This window comes from Scyliorhinus torazame, chromosome 11 (genome assembly GCF_047496885.1).
Source record: "Scyliorhinus torazame isolate Kashiwa2021f chromosome 11, sScyTor2.1, whole genome shotgun sequence".
Lineage (NCBI taxonomy): Eukaryota > Metazoa > Chordata > Chondrichthyes > Carcharhiniformes > Scyliorhinidae > Scyliorhinus > Scyliorhinus torazame.
In genome coordinates this window covers 77,485,495-77,503,143 of record NC_092717.1, presented here as the reverse complement: position 1 = coordinate 77,503,143, position 17,649 = coordinate 77,485,495, and positions in this window count along the sequence as shown.

Below are 17,649 nucleotides of genomic sequence, written 5' to 3'. Positions count from 1 at the left end.
ATACCGCAGGGCAAGAGTTATTTCTGGGAGAAAGGCAATTATGATGCGATGAGGCAAGACTTAGGATGCATCGGATGGAGAGGAAAACTGCAGGGGATGGGCACAATGGAAATGTGGAGCTTGTTCAAGGAACAGCTACTGCGTGTCCTTGATCAGTCTGTACCTGTCAGGCAGGGAGGAAGTGGTCGAACAAGGGAACCGTGGTTTACTAAAGCAGTCGAAACACTTGTCAAAAGGAAGAAGGAGGCTTATGTAAAGATGAGACATGAAGGTTCAGTTAGGGAGCTCGAGTGTTACAAGTTCGCTAGGAAGGACCTAAAGAGAGAGCTAAGAAGAGCCAGGAGGGAACATGAGAAGTCTTTGGCAGGTAGGATCAAGGATAACCCTAAAGCTTTCTATAGATATGTCAGGAATAAACGAATGACGAGGGTAAGAGTAGGGCCAGTCAAGGACAGTAGTGGGAAGTTGTGCTTGGAGTCCGAGGAGATAGGAGAGGTGCTAAATAAATATTTTTCGTCAGTATTCACACAGGAAAAAGACAATGTTGTCGAGGAGAATACTGAGATTCAAGCTACTAGACTAGAAGGGCTTGAGGTTCATAAGGAGGAGGTGTTAGCAATTCTGGAAAGTGTGAAAATAGATAAGTCCCCTGGGCCAGATAGGATTTATCCTAGGATTCTCTGGGAAGCTAGGGAGGAGATTGCTGAGCCTTTGGCTTTGATCTTTAAGTCGTCTTTTTCTACAGGAGTACCAGAAGACTGGAGGATAGCAAATGTTGTCCCCTTGTTCAAGAAGGGGAGGAGAGACAACCCCGGTAACTATAGACCAGTGAGCCTAACTTCTGTTGTGGGCAATATCTTGGAAAGGTTTATAAGAGATAGGATGTATAATCATCTGGAAAGGAATAATTTGATTAGAGATAGTCAACACGGTTTTATGAAGGGAATGTCGTACCTCACAAACCTTATTGAGTTCTTTGAGAAGTTGACCAAACAAGTGCATGAGGATAAAGCAGTTGATGTGGTGTATATGGATTTCAGTAAAGCGTTTGATAAGGTTCCCCACGGTAGGATACTGCAGAAAATACGGAGGCATGGGATTCAGGGTGATTTAGCAGTTTGGATCAGAAATTGGCTAGCTGGAAGAAGACAAAGGGTGGTGTTTGATGGGAAATGTTCAGACCGGAGTCCAGTTACTAGTGGTGCACCACAAGGATCTGTTTTGGGGCCACTGCTGTTTGTCATTTTTATAAATGACCTGGAGGAGGGCGTAGAAGGATGGGTGAGTAAATTTGCAGATGGCACTAAAGTCGGTGGAGTTGTGGACAGTGCGGAAGGATGTCACAAGTTACAGATGGGCATAGTTAAGCTGCAGCACTGGACTGAGAGGTGGTAAATGGAGTTTAATGCAGAAAAGTGTGAGGTGATTCATTTTGGAAGGAATAACAGGAAGACAGAGTACTGGGCTAATGGTAAGATTCCTGGCAGTGTGGATGAGCAGAGAGATTGTGGTGTCCATGTACATAGATCCCTGAAAGTTGCCACCCAGGTTGAGAGGGTTGTTACGAAGGTGTACGGGGGGGCGGGGAGGGGGGGCTGGGGGGAGAGTGAGGAGACAGGGAACAATAGGGGGGAAACCAGAGAGTTGGGGGGGAAGGCAGGCGAAAGAAAGCCGGAAGGAGGGCATGGGAAACGATAATAAACTTGGCATCTACAGGAACAGAGAACAAGGAAAATCTGGGCGAAAGACGTGACGAATGGATGAAGCGGAGGTGAACGTGTTGCTCTATTTATTTATCTCGGTGAACCACAAGCCTTTCCCTTATATCGATCAAATGACCACACAACCAGTTAGTTGGTTCAAAAGATGGTTTATTTACATACACAAGAGTTATCTCAACATGCAAACACAATATCTACTACGAGTTGAACTACACCAATCAGCTACAACCTTACTTAACTTCAGGGCAACCAGCACTGTGCAAATGGATAAAGGCCTTTATCTGGATTTCACTTGGCTGGTTCGAAGAAAGTGGCTGTGTCTCTGCTGGGCTCATCTGTCAGGTAGTGATCGTTGGTCTTGAACTTAACTGGCTGTTCCTGCTGCAATTGGGTGGCACAGGCCAGATCCAAGAGAGACAAAACACATGGCTGCGCTCTTTGGGGCGGTCCTTAACCTTGGACCCAATAGTTCGACAGGGCTCTGATCACTCTCTTTGATTTCAGCCAATAAAGGGACGGGTGCCTTGGTAGCTGGGTGGGTCCTTAGCGGTCATTGACCTTGGCAATTATGCTTTCTGAGTAAGGGGTGTGGCGCCGATCAGTCTGTGGCTGTACCGGTTGCTTGATTGGTGTTCTATTGTCCTGGGAAAATGGGCCATGAAAATGTAAACGAGCGGGGGTTTTGGTCATGTCTGGTTACCTGTGTTTTAGATGCACATAGGCTGTGTATCTGTCTGAGTCCTCGATTGGCCATAATTCCCATGGTCCTTTGCATGTGGCCATTTTAGATGGCTACAAACGCGAGACGACAACGGCAGCGAAATCCATCCAGGAGAAGCAAGTGTCAACACCAGCACCAGACCCACTCGCGTATTGCCCCCTGTAATTGTTTCTCCGGCATCCAAATGTATAGCTACCTCGCCAGTTTCCCCCCAAAACAGATGCCTACTTATGTGTCAAAAATAATATTGCAAATTGTAGAGTTGCTGCAGTTGAGCTGGTGCATAATACCCTGCCAGTTATTTTATTTTATTTTATGTTTGTTCTTTTTGTGGCATGTTTGTGTGTGCTCTTCTCTTCTATATATATATATCTTCTGTATACATAACGGTAAATGTACTTTGTTCAAAAACCCAATAAAAAACATTTATAGAAAAAAATAATAAAAGCCCATCTGGTTCACTCAACCCTTTAGGGAAGGAAATCTGCCATCCTTACCTGGTCTGGCCTGCATGTGACTCAGATCCACAGCAATGTGGGCAACTCTTACATGCCTCTGAAATGTCCCATCAAGCCACTCAGTTTAAGGAAATTAGTGAAGAGTGATTAATGCTGAACTAGCCAGCGACACCAACACAATATATTAAGTGTAAAGGGAAAACTGGAAGAAGAATTACTGAAATGTGTACTGAACTTCATCACTTTGTTTCCAGTCCAAAAAGGAAGAAATCTGTGTTGGATCAAGCTTTCAGGAAATAAATGGGGCAAGCAAAATTTGTTTCCATGGGAAAGCATTTTGGAAACAGTGACCATAATATTATTAGCTTTAGCACAATTATGAAAAAAAGAAGTGAAAATTGAATGTGAATATACTCAACTCGAAGAGGGCTAATTTCATTGAATTGATAAGGGATCTGGACCATCATGATTGGCATCAAAAATAGCCAGATAAAATGTTAAATGAGCAATGGCAGGCCTTTGTAGAGGAGATAGTTTCGGTATAAATTATACGCACTCCCATGAAGAGAAAAGGAAGGATATCCAAAGGACACGGTATTGGTGATATCACACCGAGATACTGAACACAACACAAGAATTCAGAGGAGGAATAGGACAATCGATTCTTTGAACCTGCTCTGCCGTTCAGTAAGATCATGTCTGTGGCCTCAACTCTACTTTTCTCTCTGACTCCCATAACCCTTGATCCACTTGTCAATCAAATGTTTTTCTAACTTAACCTTGAACATATTCAAATATCCAGCCTCCACTGCTCTCTGAAGAAGAGAATTCCACTGCATTCTCTAGCTCTAAATGCCCGATAAGGGGAAGTGTCCTCTCAGCATCCTCCCTCTCAAGTTCCCTCAGGATCATATATAGTTCAATTAGATCATCTCTGATTCTTCTAAACTCTAATGGGTATTGGACCAATCTGCTCAGTATTCCTCATAAGGGGCGCGGTTTTTGCCGTGTTTGGCGGGGTTTTTCGCGATGGCCGCATTGACAAGATTCAATGGCACAGAGTGTCAGAGCTGAACCCCCACGAGATTCCTGACATTGCTGGCTCCCCCACCGTCTGATTCGCCATACTCGTGCCTCAGCAGCTCGTTGCTAACAAGGGGGAGGTGCTTTTATGTGCTTCCTCACCACTCACTCCCAGTCAATACACAAGCATAGCCTACTCTTCACTTTGGGGAAGCCGGCCAACAAGGCTTCTTGACGCCATGGATGAGTGGCAGAGAACCCTGTTCCCCCGAGGTGGTCGGACGACCAGGAGCAGGGTCAGAAGTAGCAGCAGCTGTCAGTGCAGTCTGCATGACAAGGAAGACTGCCCCTGTTCAATGTAGGAAGAAGACAAACAATCTCCAACGATCTGCAAGGGTAAGTTACAGCATTTCTGTTGGCATCAGATCCACCTGCCGCCCCTTGAATTCCCAATCACCGTGCCCCCCCCACTGAGGTGGCTGAGGAGACAACAGTCACCGACAGCGAGGTTGGTCTGTGCCAGAGTAGTGAGGATCCACTGTCACTTTACCCAGGTGACCTGTCTCAAGTGATTAATTCATGTCAGACAAAATGACCCTTCCCTCCCACTGACCACATGTCCATTGTCTTGCAGGATCTCCATCTGATGAGGCCGGGCCACCTTGAACCATATCCCTCCTCTGCCCCGCCACCAAGAGCACAGCTCGGAGGAGAGCTCTGTGGAGACAACTGGTGAGGTATCGCATCTCTAATCCTCATCTTCCATCAGCACAGAGACACACACCTCAGTGGGTGACATTAGTGGAAAAGTTTCTGGGACTCAATCTGGTGAGCACCACACAGTTGCTGATACACATCAGGTGGAGGTAGGAAAATCGAAGGGAGACAGCAGTTGGAGGTCTGCTGCAGCCCAGGACTCAGCTGGGTCCCAGCCAGATGCCGACTCTCTGCACAAGGTTCTTCCAGTGCTGATGCAGATGGTCGGATGCAGCCATGAGATTCAGGAGGGGATGTCGGTTAGATTCCAGTGACTGCAAGGCCGTTTGGAGGAGTCCCAAAGGCTGCAGGCACAGGAGATTGTGCCGACAATGCGTGGCAGTGAGGTCAACACTGCAAGGATGGCGATCACAGTGGAAAACCTAGAGCACAACATCCGCATCTTGAGTAGTGGTGTCCAAAGCATGGCTCAGTCTGTGGTGACCACAGCTAAGGGCTACGACATCATGTCCCAGTTGGTGAGGGATGTGTCCCAGATGACCTCATTAGTGCCCACTTAGTTCTCCTCACTCTTCTTGGTCTTTTGTAGTCTAGTGTTATGTCAAAGTGTGCCCCAGGATCTTAAGTGGAGGCAGCTTGCTGCCTTCTGCGCCCTGTGGCCTTTGATGCCCTTGGTGGACGTCCTCTGTAGATCCTCGAGCCATGAAGCTCGGCTGAATTACCGGTGTCACTGGTGTCGCTATGTTGCCCTGATCCGCCTGCTGCCCGTGAGATGTAGATGTGCCGGTGCCAGGAGCTGGGGGGAGGCGGGGGGGGGGGATAACTGAAGACCACTGATGGCAGGCCTCCGGTTCACCACCAGGGTGAATAATGGAATAATAGCCTGGAACTTCAGGGGCGTCATTCTCCGACCCCCCGCCGGGTCGGAGAATCGCCGGGGGCTGCCGTGAATCCCGCCCCCGCCGGTTGCCGAAGTCTCCGGCACCGGAGATTCGGCGTGGGCGGGAATCGCGCCGCGCCGGTTGGCGGCCCCCCCGCTCGATTCTCCGGCCCGGATGGGCCGAAGTCCCGCCGATAAATTGCCTGTCCCGCCGGCGTAAATTAAAGCACCTATTTACCGGCGGGACAAGCCGGCGCAGGCGGGCTCCGGGGTCCTGGGGGGGGCGCGGGGCGATCTGGCCCCGGGGGGTGCCCCCACGGTGGCCTGGCCCGCGATCGTGGCCCACCGATCCGCGGGCGGGCCTGTGCCATGGGGGCACTCTTTCCCTTCCGCCTCCGCCACGGTCTCCACCATGGCGGAGGCGGAAGAGACTCCCTCCACTGCGCATGCGTGGGAAACTGTCAGCGGCCGCTGACGCTCCCGCGCATGCGCCGCCCGGAGATGTCATTTCCGCGCCAGCTGGCGGGCAACAAAAGCCGTTTCCACCAGCTGGCGGGGCGGAAAATCCTCCGGCGCCGGCCTAGCCCCTCAATGTTGGGGCTCGGCCCCCAAAGATGCTGCACATTCCGCACCTTTGGGGCGGCGCGATGCCCATCTGATTGGTGCCGTTTTGGGCGCCAGTCGGCGGACATCGCGCCGTTTCGGGAGAATTTCGCCCGTCATTTCCGCGCCAGCTGGCGGGGCAACAAAGGCCGTTTCCGCCAGCTGGCGGGGCGGAAATTCCTCCGGCGTCGTCCTAGCCCCTCAATGTTGGGGCTCGGCCCCCAAAGATGCGGAGCATTCCGTGCCTTTGGGGCGGTGCGATGCCCGTCTGATTGGCGCCGTTTTGGGCTCCAGTCGGCGGACATCGCGCCGTTTCGGGAGAATTTCGCCCCAGTTCTTTTTTTTAGTTTCCGGAAATTCTCCGCCGCACATGCGCGTCGTGATGATGTGGAAGTCCCGATGTATGGACAAACACATTGGAAGCTGCCACGTTTAAACTACCAGTCCAGTTTTTTCACCTGCTTTCCTACCACTGCTGTACTGAACCATTTGTATTAAAAATTCAGGGACGGCGCTAACTTGGCCGGTTTGCCACGATGTCAGGTACAGTTTTATACTTTCGTATTTGCACTTTTTTTCTCGATCCAGAATCATTGAGCAGAGACAGGAGACATCGAGAGCCATATTTTTGGTGGGTTAATGTTTTATAATATTTGTGTTTAGCGTTTATAAATATGTTCGAATTGCAAATAAAGTGAAAGAAAGATATTAATATATATTTTTAACGTTGGTGTGTCATGAAGCTGTTCATTCCATTAAATGTACTTTGCTATGCAAAATAAGCTTGGTGTCACAAAGTGAAAGAAAGATTTTTTTTAACTTTGGTTCATCATGAGGATGTTAATTCCATTAAAGGTATTATAAAAAATAGAGTGGTTTTGGAGTGTATGTAATCTTTGGCAAATACTCACTAATGAATATCATTGTCCACTTAAGAAACTCTGTGTTACTGGTCATGGGTTCTGTGGGCCTTGTTGCATGGCTGATGAGCCTGATCCTAGAGCTGCATCTTCGATCACACACTTGACAGGCATTTCTGGGAGGTGGGATCAGTTCTTGGATGCTACAGAGTGGGTATTCCTTTCTCAGTCTCCTTCCCAGGCCTCCTCTTGCTGTCGGCTGTCCTCGAAGAATTGTGTTCCTTCAATCAGGAGGTTCCGCCACGTAGCTCTCTTCTGAGTAAAGGTCTCCCAGGCATTGATATATATGTTGAATTTGTTGAGATAAGTCTTCAGGCTGTCTTTGAACCACTTATTTTGTCCTCCTGTTGTTCGGGACCCTTCACTGAGCTGGGAGAAGATTTACTTTGGTAGTCGGGACCCTGACATCCTAAGCACGTGGCCAGCCACAGGTCCGGCAGGACCCATCCAGTATGCTCGCTCTCCCTGTGGTTGTTCACCACCTTGCCCTGGGGCGGTGCGGAGACAGAAAATGCATAGTGTTCGGCAGTCGGACGTGGGCAGCACAGGGGGTGGACAGCTGGTGGCTTTTGGTGGCCATGGCGGGCAGTATGGGTGGTGACATGTGGTGCAAGTTGGGATGCGAGCAGACTGCCGGTGTGTGGGGTTTGGCCACCCTCTGGGCTGGGGGTGGGTTGTGCGGTTACAGTTGTGTGGGACAGGGGTTGGTGCCAGGGGCATGGTGCCGGCTGCTCACCCTGGCCGCCCCGAGGAGGCCGGCAGCTTTTTCTGGCACTGCTGCCCGGTCCAGGCAGTGGGGCCCGAAGGGCTCACTGCCTCTGCCTCCTGTGCCCAGGCCTAGTCTACGGTGGTGGGTGGCGGTATTCTTCCCACCCCAGGTACAGGGTGCCATGCCTCTCCTACATGGCGTCCAGCAGGGTCTCAAGCTCCCCATCTGCAAACTAAGGTACTGCCCTCCCTGCTGCCATCTTGTTGGGTGGAATGAGTGTGTGAGGGGAGTGGAGTGCTTATATACGGCTTCACCTTGTCAGCCTCTCGAGTGTCAATCCCTAACCTGGAAACCATTTTTCTTTGGAATTGCTCTAGTGCCATGTGGCACTGGTGCTAGTCCATTAGCTGATGCTGAATTGCTTCGGGACCAGCGCCACTTCCGTGGTTATAGAACATCACCGATTCAGTTCCAGCGTCAGTACTTAGGGCGAAATTCTCCGTTATCGGCGGAAACTCCGCCGATCGGCGCAAAAAACGGCGCAAATCCCACTTGCGTCACGTCATAAAAATGGGCCGATAGTCTGCGGCCCGAAATGGGCTGGCAGCGACATAACGGGATCCGCGCTTGCGCAGTGGTTCACGCCGTGCAGCGTCATACGCGCTGCACGGCGTGACGGCTCATAAGGCCGCGCAGCTCCCCCCCACCCGACCGGAACAGCCGACCGCAACAACCGACTTGATGGCTGGCCGTCGCTCAGCCCCGAGGTTCGAGTCACGCGATGTGGAGGCGCTCCTGGATGCGGTGGAGCAGAGGAGGGACGCCCTGTATCCCGGGCACGGCCGCAGAGTTGCCCCACGCCACAGCCGGCGTCTGTGGAGGGAGGTGGCAGAGGCCGTCACCGCTGTGGCCCTGACACCACGGACAGGCACCCAGTGCCACAAGAAGGTGAACGACCTCGTCAGAGCAGGCAGGGTGAGCGTCCCCCATATCCCCCATATCCCCTCTCCCCCAAATCCCCCCCTCCCCCATATCCCCCATATCCCCCCTCCCCCATATCCCCCATATTCCCCCCTCCCCCATATCCCCCATATCCCCCCTCCCCCATATCCCCCCCTCCCCCATATCCCCCCCTCCCACATATCCCCCCTCCCCCATATCCCCCCCTCCCCCATATCCCCCATATCCCCCCTCCCCCATATCCCCCATATTCCCCCCTCCCCCATATCCCCCCTCCCCCATATCCCCCATATCCCCCCTCCCCCATATCCCCCATATCCCCCCTCCCCATATCCCCCCTCCCACATATCCCCCATATTCCCCCCTCCCCCATATCCCCCATATCCCCCCTCCCCCATATCCCCCATATCCCCCCTCCCCCATATCCCCCATATCCCCCCTCCCCCATATCCCCCATATCCCCCTCCCCCATATCCCCCATATCCCCCCTCCCCCATATCAACCCTCCCACATATCCCCCATATTCCCCCCTCCCCCATATCCCCCATATCCCCCCTCCCCCATATCCCCCCCTCCCCCATATCCCCCCTCCCCCATATCCCCCCTCCCCCATATCCCCCATATCCCCCCTCCCCCATATCCCCCATATCCCCCCTCCCCCATATCCCCCATATCCCCCCTCCCCCATATCCCCCATATCCCCCCTCCCCCATATCCCCCCTCCCCCATATCCCCCATATCCCCAAGTGAATCCAGCCCTAACCTTAACCTCTGCAATGCACGCGCAACCGATGGCGTGCATTCATATACCTGCCTAACACTGTTGCCTTTTACCCCTGCCACCACCCCCCCCCCCCCAGGAGAAGCGCGCACACAACAATAGGGAGCATGTGAGGACTGGAGGAGGGCCCGCTGATGAGAGGCCACTGACCGTACACGAGGAAAGGGCCCTGGAACTGGCTGGCGGACCTGACGACCGGGAGGTTGCTGATGCAGAGGTCGGGGCCCCACGAGCAAGTGAGCCACCAACAGCCCGTCCCCATATCCCCCCTCCCCTATATCCCCCTCTCCCGTATCACCTGATCACTGCCTGATGTCTAACCATGCATGCTTCATTGTGTATCGCAGGACCAAACGTCCAGGCACCCATCCCCGCAGATGCAGACCGCCCGCAGGATGCCCCTCCGAGACCACGGGAGACGGAGAGACCCGCACCCTCCAGCATGCGACGCCCGCAGGATGCCCCTCGGAGACCACGGGAGACGGAGAGACCCGCACCCTCCAGCATGCGACGCCCGCAGGATGCCCCTCGGAGACCACGGGAGACGGAGAGACCTGGAGCAACAGGGAGACGACACCCCCGTCACGTGCGGGAGCGACCACCCAGCGATGAGGGGGGCAGCCACAGGCCCCCGTCACATCCGAGCCAGGACACCACTACCCGGGACACCACTACCCAGGATACCCCTACCCGGGACAGCACTACCCGGGACAGCACTACCCAGGACACCCCTACCCGGGAAGACGAAATACCGGACAGTGACTCAGAGTGGATGGGTGGAGACGAACCCCCACCCCAAAGTGCCATGGACTCAGAGTGGGACGAAGAGCACGACACAACGCCACTGCTGTCACCAACACCCTCCACCATCGCGGAAACACTCACCACGGTTGGGCACTTTAGTGATGAGGCGTCTGGTACACTCACTGGTGCGCACAACACAGCCGTCCCGGTACAGCAGGTGGAGGTAGGAGCAGCAGAGGGACCGGGCGGTCGGAGGGCAGCCCAGGCCAAGCGAACATCTGCCGCCCAGATGGATCCCGGGTTCCTGCAGTTACCACACCCACACATAGATCCGATGCAACCACCGACACGGAGACGAGCGAATAGGGTGACGGGTGGCTTGCGGCGGCTGCGGTCGCAGGTGGAGGAGTCCACCCGCGTCCAGGAGCTGGGAGTGGTCCCGGTCATGCGTGCCACCCAGGCTGACACCGCACGGGTGGCGTCCGCGGTGGAGGCAATGGGTGCGACGGTGTCAGACATGGGGAACGGTTTGCGAGGCCTGGGGCCTTCCGTGCAGGCGGCGTCTGTGGCCCAGGAAATGGCTGCCCTCTCACAGGAGGCCATGAGCCAGTGCCAGCGCCAGATGGCAGAGGCGCTCAACGCCATAGCCCAGTCTCAGCAGGCCATGGCCCAGTCTCAGCAGGCCATAGCCCAGTCTCTGCAGGCCATGGCCCAGTCTCTGCAGGCCATGGCCCAGTCTCAGCAGGCCATCGCTGAGGGCATCGGCGCCAGTGGCCATGTGCGAGCTGGCGTCGCACTGTCGCAGACAGGGTTCGACAACCCCCTGGGCTCCATGGCTGCAAACCTGCAGACCCCTGTCGATACCAGCACGGGCCTCCAGGACTGGCAGCGCCAGATGTCGGGGGCGCGTCGGATGGCCAGTCCGTTCGCATCCCCCACCCATGTAGAGGCCTGGGGGCCATCGGGCACCCCGAGGGAGGAGGAGGTGGTGTGGTCCGTCCCGGCTCCCTCTGTAGGGGAGGTCCCGGTACACCGCGACACCTCGGACTCCCCCCCTTCCGTCCCAGGTGCATCGGGTGGGCAACGGGCAGGACAGGCTGGCAGCTCGCCATCCCAGTTGCCCGGGCCGCAGCCTGGCCCATCTAGGCCAGGACGCCCCAGGAAACGGCCGCCAAAGGGATCCAGTGTCAGAGGGCAGGAATCACAGGAGTCCACCTCCAGTTCTGCTGTACCGTCTGGGGAACCACGTAGACGTAGTCAAAGGGCCCGTAAGGCCAAACAATTAGACACTGAGTAAGTTGGCACGGGTGCAGGGCACAGATGAGTTTTAGGCGCTAGGGCACGTGCATGAACTCCTTTGGTTATTAAAGTCAATGTTACACCTACCGAAGCTGCCTTTGTGCTCTGTCCAAAGTGTGCGGGGGTGTCATGTACGTTGAGCGCAAGTGTGTGTGTGAGGGGTGGTCTTACCTCAGCCCCAGGTGAGTCTGCCCCCTTCCCCCTGGGCCGCCATCAACATCCCCCGGGCAGAGGACGGGACCGTGCGCTGCAGTGTCACAGCCGCATGCAGGGATGGTTCGGGTGGATGGTGGTACTGTGGCCATGGGTCAGACATAGTCCAACGATGTAGAGCCAGGAGCTCATCGGAGGCGGGCTGTCATCATTCTCCATGGCCTGCGATAGACACGCGTCCACCCGCAACTGGGTGAGCCCGGCCCGTTGTGCCGCCGGTGGATCGGCAATTGGGAGTGGGGGGGTGGTGTGCATGCGGGTGGGGTGTGTGGGGTTGGGGAGGGGGGTGATGGTGCTGGGTGGATGGATGGGTGGGGGGTGTGGGTGGTCGGCTGTTGTCATGGTGTGCGGTCTGTGGCCATACTACCCGATTCCCACGCCCATCTAGTCAGTGAAGCGGGCGTCTATCAGTCTGTCCCGTGCCCGCTGGGCCAGCCGGTAACGGTGGACAGCCACCCGTCTGTGTCTACCCCGTCTGCCCTGACCATTGCCCCCATCCCCCTCATCTGGGGAGGACTGGGCCTCTTCCTGCTGCTCCTCCACTCCGCCCTCCTCTGCCTGCGGCACATCGCCCCTCTGCTGGGCTATGTTGTGCAGGACGCAGCACACCACAATGATGCGGCCGACCCTATCTGACCGATACTGGAGGGCGCCCCCAGAGAGGTCCAGGCACCTGAAACGCATCTTCAGCACGCCAAAGCACCTCTCGATCACTCCCCTTGTCGCTACATGGGCATCATTGTAGCGGTTCTCCGCCTCATTGCGTGGCCTCCGTATAGGCGTCATCAGCCACGATCGCAATGGGTAGCCCCTGTCGCCCAGCAACCAGCCCCTCAGCCGGGGATGGCGTCCCTCGTACATGCCGGGGATGGATGACCGCGACAACACGAATGAGTCGTGTACACTGCCTGGGTAACGGGCGCAGACGTGCAGGATCATCATGCGGTGGTCGCAGACCACCTGTACGTTCATCGAATAGGTCCCCTTCCTATTAGTGAACACGGCCCTGTTATCTGCAGGTGGCCGCACGGCGACGTGCATCCCATCGATCGCGCCCTGGACCATGGGGAACCCGGCAATGGCAGAGAAGCCCACGGCCCGGGCATCTTGGCTGGCCCGGTCCACGGGGAAGCGGATGTAGCGGTGCGCCATGGCATAAAGGGCATCTGTCACTGCCCGGATGCACCGATGCACCGATGTCTGCGATATGCCGGACAGGTCCCCACTCGGTGCCTGGAATGACCCCGTTGCATAAAAGTTCAGGGCCACCGTAACCTTGACGGACACGGGGAGAGGGTGTCCCCCGCCAGTGCCACGCGGTGACAGGTGTGCCAGCAGGTGGCAGATGTGTGCCACGGTTTCCCGGCTCATCCGGAGTCTCCTCCTGCATTCCCGGTCCGTGAGGTCCTGGTATGACTGCCGGGGCCGGTACACACGGGGCGCCCTCGGGTGCCTCCGTTGCCGTGGGGCCGCGACGTCCTCCTCCCCCTCCTCGTCCTGTCGGTCAGGTGTCCCTCCAGCCTGGGCGGCTGCCGCCTGCCCCTCTGCGGCAGCCTGCACGGCGCAGGCTCTCTGGCACGCTCCTCCTCCTCCTCCTCCTCCTCCTCCTCCTCATCCAGGGCAACATAGACATGAGCGGCTGCCACCACGGCGGCCAACATCGCTGGATGATCTGAAAACATGACGACCTGGTGGGGGGGAGGGGAACGACGACATGTCATCATTGCCCATATCCCCTCCTCCCCCCAGCCAGGTGGCATGGACCGCATGGGTCCAACTGTTGGAGGCTGGCACCTGGCCAGGTGGACCAACTCATTTGCCCTCCCATCACCCACCCCGGCACGGACCCCCCCCCGCCCCAACCTCCACCCCAGCACGGACCCCCCCCCCAACCTCCACCCCGGCACGGACCCCCTCCCCAACCCCCAACCTCCACCCCAGCACGGACCCCCCCCCCCCAACCTCCACCCCGGCACGGACCCCCTCCACAACCCCCAACCTCCACCCCGGCACGGACCCCCTCCACAACCTCCACCCCGGCACGGACCCCCTCCACAACCCCCAACCTCCACCCCAGCACGGACCCCCCCCCCCCAACCTCCACCCCGGCACGGACCCCCTCCACAACCCCCAACCTCCACCCCGGCACGGACCCCCTCCACAACCCCCAACCTCCACCCCGGCACGGACCCCCTCCCCAACCCCCAACCTCCACCCCGGCATGGACCCCCTCCACAACCCCCAACCTCCACCCCGGCACGGACCCCCTCCACAACCCCCAACCTCCACCCCGGCACGGACCCCCTCCCCAACCCCCAACCTCCACCCCAGCACGGACCCCCCCCCCAACCTCCACCCCGGCACGGACCCCCTCCACAACCCCCAACCTCCACCCCGGCACGGACCCCCTCCACAACCCCCAACCTCCACCCCGGCACGGACCCCCTCCCCAACCCCCAACCTGCACCCCAGCACGGACCCCCCCCCCCAACCTCCACCCCGGCACGGACCCCCTCCACAACCCCCAACCTCCACCCCGGCACGGACCCCCTCCCCAACCCCCAACCTCCACCCCAGCACGGACCCCCCCCCCCAACCTCCACCCCGGCACGGACCCCCTCCACAACCCCCAACCTCCACCCCGGCACGGACCCCCCCCCAACCTCCACCCCGGCACGGGCCCCCTCCACAACCCCCAACCTCCACCCCGGCACGGACCCCCTCCACAACCCCCAACCTCCACCCCGGCACGGACCCCCTCCACAACCCCCAACCTCCACCCCGGCACGGACCCCCTCCACAACCCCCAACCTCCACCCCGGCACGGACCCCCTCCCCAACCCCCAACCTCTACCCCGGCACGGACCCCCTCCACAACCCCCAACCTCCACCCCGGCACGGACCCCCTCCCGGCACTCCCCCGGAGCCCAGCCTACTCTAACCACCCCCCCCCCCCCCCGCCGCACACACACACAAGCCGAGACACACCTCTTCTCAGGCAATCAGTCTGCGGCCACGCCATTTCCTGCCCAGAGCCAACCCCCCAGGCCGTCACTCACCTCCTCGCTGGTCGGCGTGAGCCTGGAGCACCGGGTCACGCCGATGAAAAGGAGGTTTGATTGACGTCGACGTGAACGGTCATCACGTCGACGGGACTTCGGCCCATCCGGAAGGGAGAATATCGGCAGGCCGAAAATCGGCTGCCTTGCGCAGGCCCGTGACATTCTCCGCGGCAGCGGCGCCATTAACGCCCCGCCGACTTTTCTCCCTTCGGAGACTTCGGCGGGGGCGGGGGCGGGATTCACGGCGGCCAACGGCCATTCTCCGACCCGGCGGGGGGTCGGAGAATGACGCCCCTAGTGTCGTGTTGTTCACTTTGGGGTAACATGGATTGCACACGATGCAATTAACTGATCAAGTATACACCAAACAAAGGCGTTTGTTCAATATAAGATTTATTGAACCGTTAACAGTTCTTCTACTTGAGTTCGACTCTCTTGCTAATCTAACTATAGTAACTCAACTAACTAACCAGTCTGCTCTAAGCCATGCGGTGGGTGTGATGCTTCCCTGATCTTCTCCTGTCTCTCTGAGTGTCACCTATGGAAACAGAAAGAGCATGTGTGTCGTGTCCTTTTATATGGGTAGCCCCCTTGCGGCAGTGTCTTGAATGCCTATTGGTCTTGTCCTATCTTACTGACCCATTGGTTGAATGTCTGTGTGTCATGATGTCTCTGGTGCTCCCTCTCGTGTTTATTTAATCTAAGTGTATTTACATTAACCCCTTGTGTATTTACAGTGTCCTAGTGTATCGACATTAACCCCTTGTGTATTTACAGTGATGTATATCACAACACCTAGTCTCGGAAACAGAGAATCTGGCCCCAGTTTTCTCCCCAAATATTGAACCCCTTAGAGAGAAAAAAAAGAGTGGGCATGGTTTATGCCGTCACTCTGGCGGGGGTCTCATACTGCCGGCCAGCAGCTTCACAGAAACCAGGCACCATCTTTAAAGGGCATCCCGATCAGTGCTGCAGCCTAATGGCCCCAGATCCCATCACAGAGCTTTCAGCACCCACCCCTCCACAACATTCATCACCCGCATGCTCCCCCCGGACTATCCTCGCCGCGGTTCCGTCTCCCCTCCCTGACACTCATCGCCCACCAACACTGTGGCAGTATAGATGGCACTCCCCCCAACCCTCAGTGTCCACCCCCCTCCCCCCCCCCCACCACACATCAGCACACCCCATGGGGCTCCCACAAGGATCCGTCGTGGCACTTCCCACAGCATAGATTGGAACTGCCAAGTTGGCTGTACCTCGTTGACAGTGCCAGCTTGTGCCAGGGGAAGTGTCAGTGCAATGCCCAGGCTTGTACTTCTCCCGACCTGGGGCTATATTTACCTCTGCGCCCCTCGGTGATCCTGTCAACTGCCTTACATTTGGCCAAACAATTTATGAACCTTGCCGACATGACAGTATCAATATTTAATGAGCAGGAATCATGTGGCAGGGGACGCGCTGACCACCTCTGCCACCTGCGCCAGGGCACGGCAAACGGCGGCACCTGGCGGCCTTCTTCCCAGGCCGGGGTACAGGGTCTCCAGCTCAGCGTCCCTGAACCATGGCGCTGCTCTGCTTCCAGCCATCTTGTTGGCTGGGACTGTGTATGCGGGGGACGGAATGGACCGTTTAAGTGCGGCTGTGACGTGTGAGCCTCATGTGCGCCAATCACGGACCCAGCGAATCCGGTGCCGTTTGGCTTGGAACCGGTTGCGTTCCACGTGGTGATGGTGCTAGCCCATTTAGAGTTGCTGAATCGGTGCAGCTGTTGCGCAGTTTTTCCTGACGTAAAACACCACTGTTCCCACGTCGGCATCAGCACCTCGTCTCAAAATCAGAGAATCCAGCCCCTGAACTCTCTTTTGGCAAAGAAATCTGCCATCCTTACTTGGTTTAACCAATATATTTCTCCAGACCCACTGCAACAACTCTGAACTGACATCTGAAATGGACCAACAATTAAGACATTCAGCTGAGGACAACGAGGGCTGGGTCTTGCCTGCATCCTGTGAATGAATGAATTTTTTAAAAAATCACCAGGCTGTTAACATGGATGAAACATTTCATTGACATGGAAAGGCTGGAGAAACTAGGATTGTTCCCCTTACAGCAGAGATGCCAATGGGAAGAATTGTGAACCAAGAAGCATTTTGAAGGCCTTTGATGAAATAAATGATGAAAAAATGTTTCTGGAGGCCAAATGGTCAGTACCTAGAGCACACATGTTAAGTTTATTGATAAAAGAACCAGTGGTGACATGAGAATTTTTAAAGGCAGCTAGCTGCTGTGTTTTCGAATGCAATGCCGGAATGGATATTGGAAGCAGATTCAAGATTAACTTTGAAAAGGGAATTGGATAGATACTTGTTGGGGAAAAGAATTGCAGGGGCATAGCCAAAGAGCAGGGGAGTGGAATTAATTGGACTCAAATTGGGCTGATTATCAGTGCATATAGGAATGTCTGCAGTTCTCAAGCTGATTATCTATTTATTATGTTGCTTGCATGTTCCATTCTGCATTAAAAGACAATCCTTCATCCTTGAATCTCTCCATAGTGGTACAGCATGAAAATTCTGCCTTGTTTCCAATTCCTGAATCTCGACATCATGAATGATTACGAGCAGAGCAATGTTAGCACAGAGCTTAATAGCATTATCCCATAAGATCGTGACAGTAGCATTAATTAATGGGAGCAGTGTTAATAAAATGTACCCAGAGAATTAAACAAGTCTCTTTTTGTGAGGACAGCATTCATCAAATAAAGTCTAACAACAAACAGGCAAATCTTGAAACATAGTATTTGACATGTTGGCATTTCATATGTTGCAGTTCATT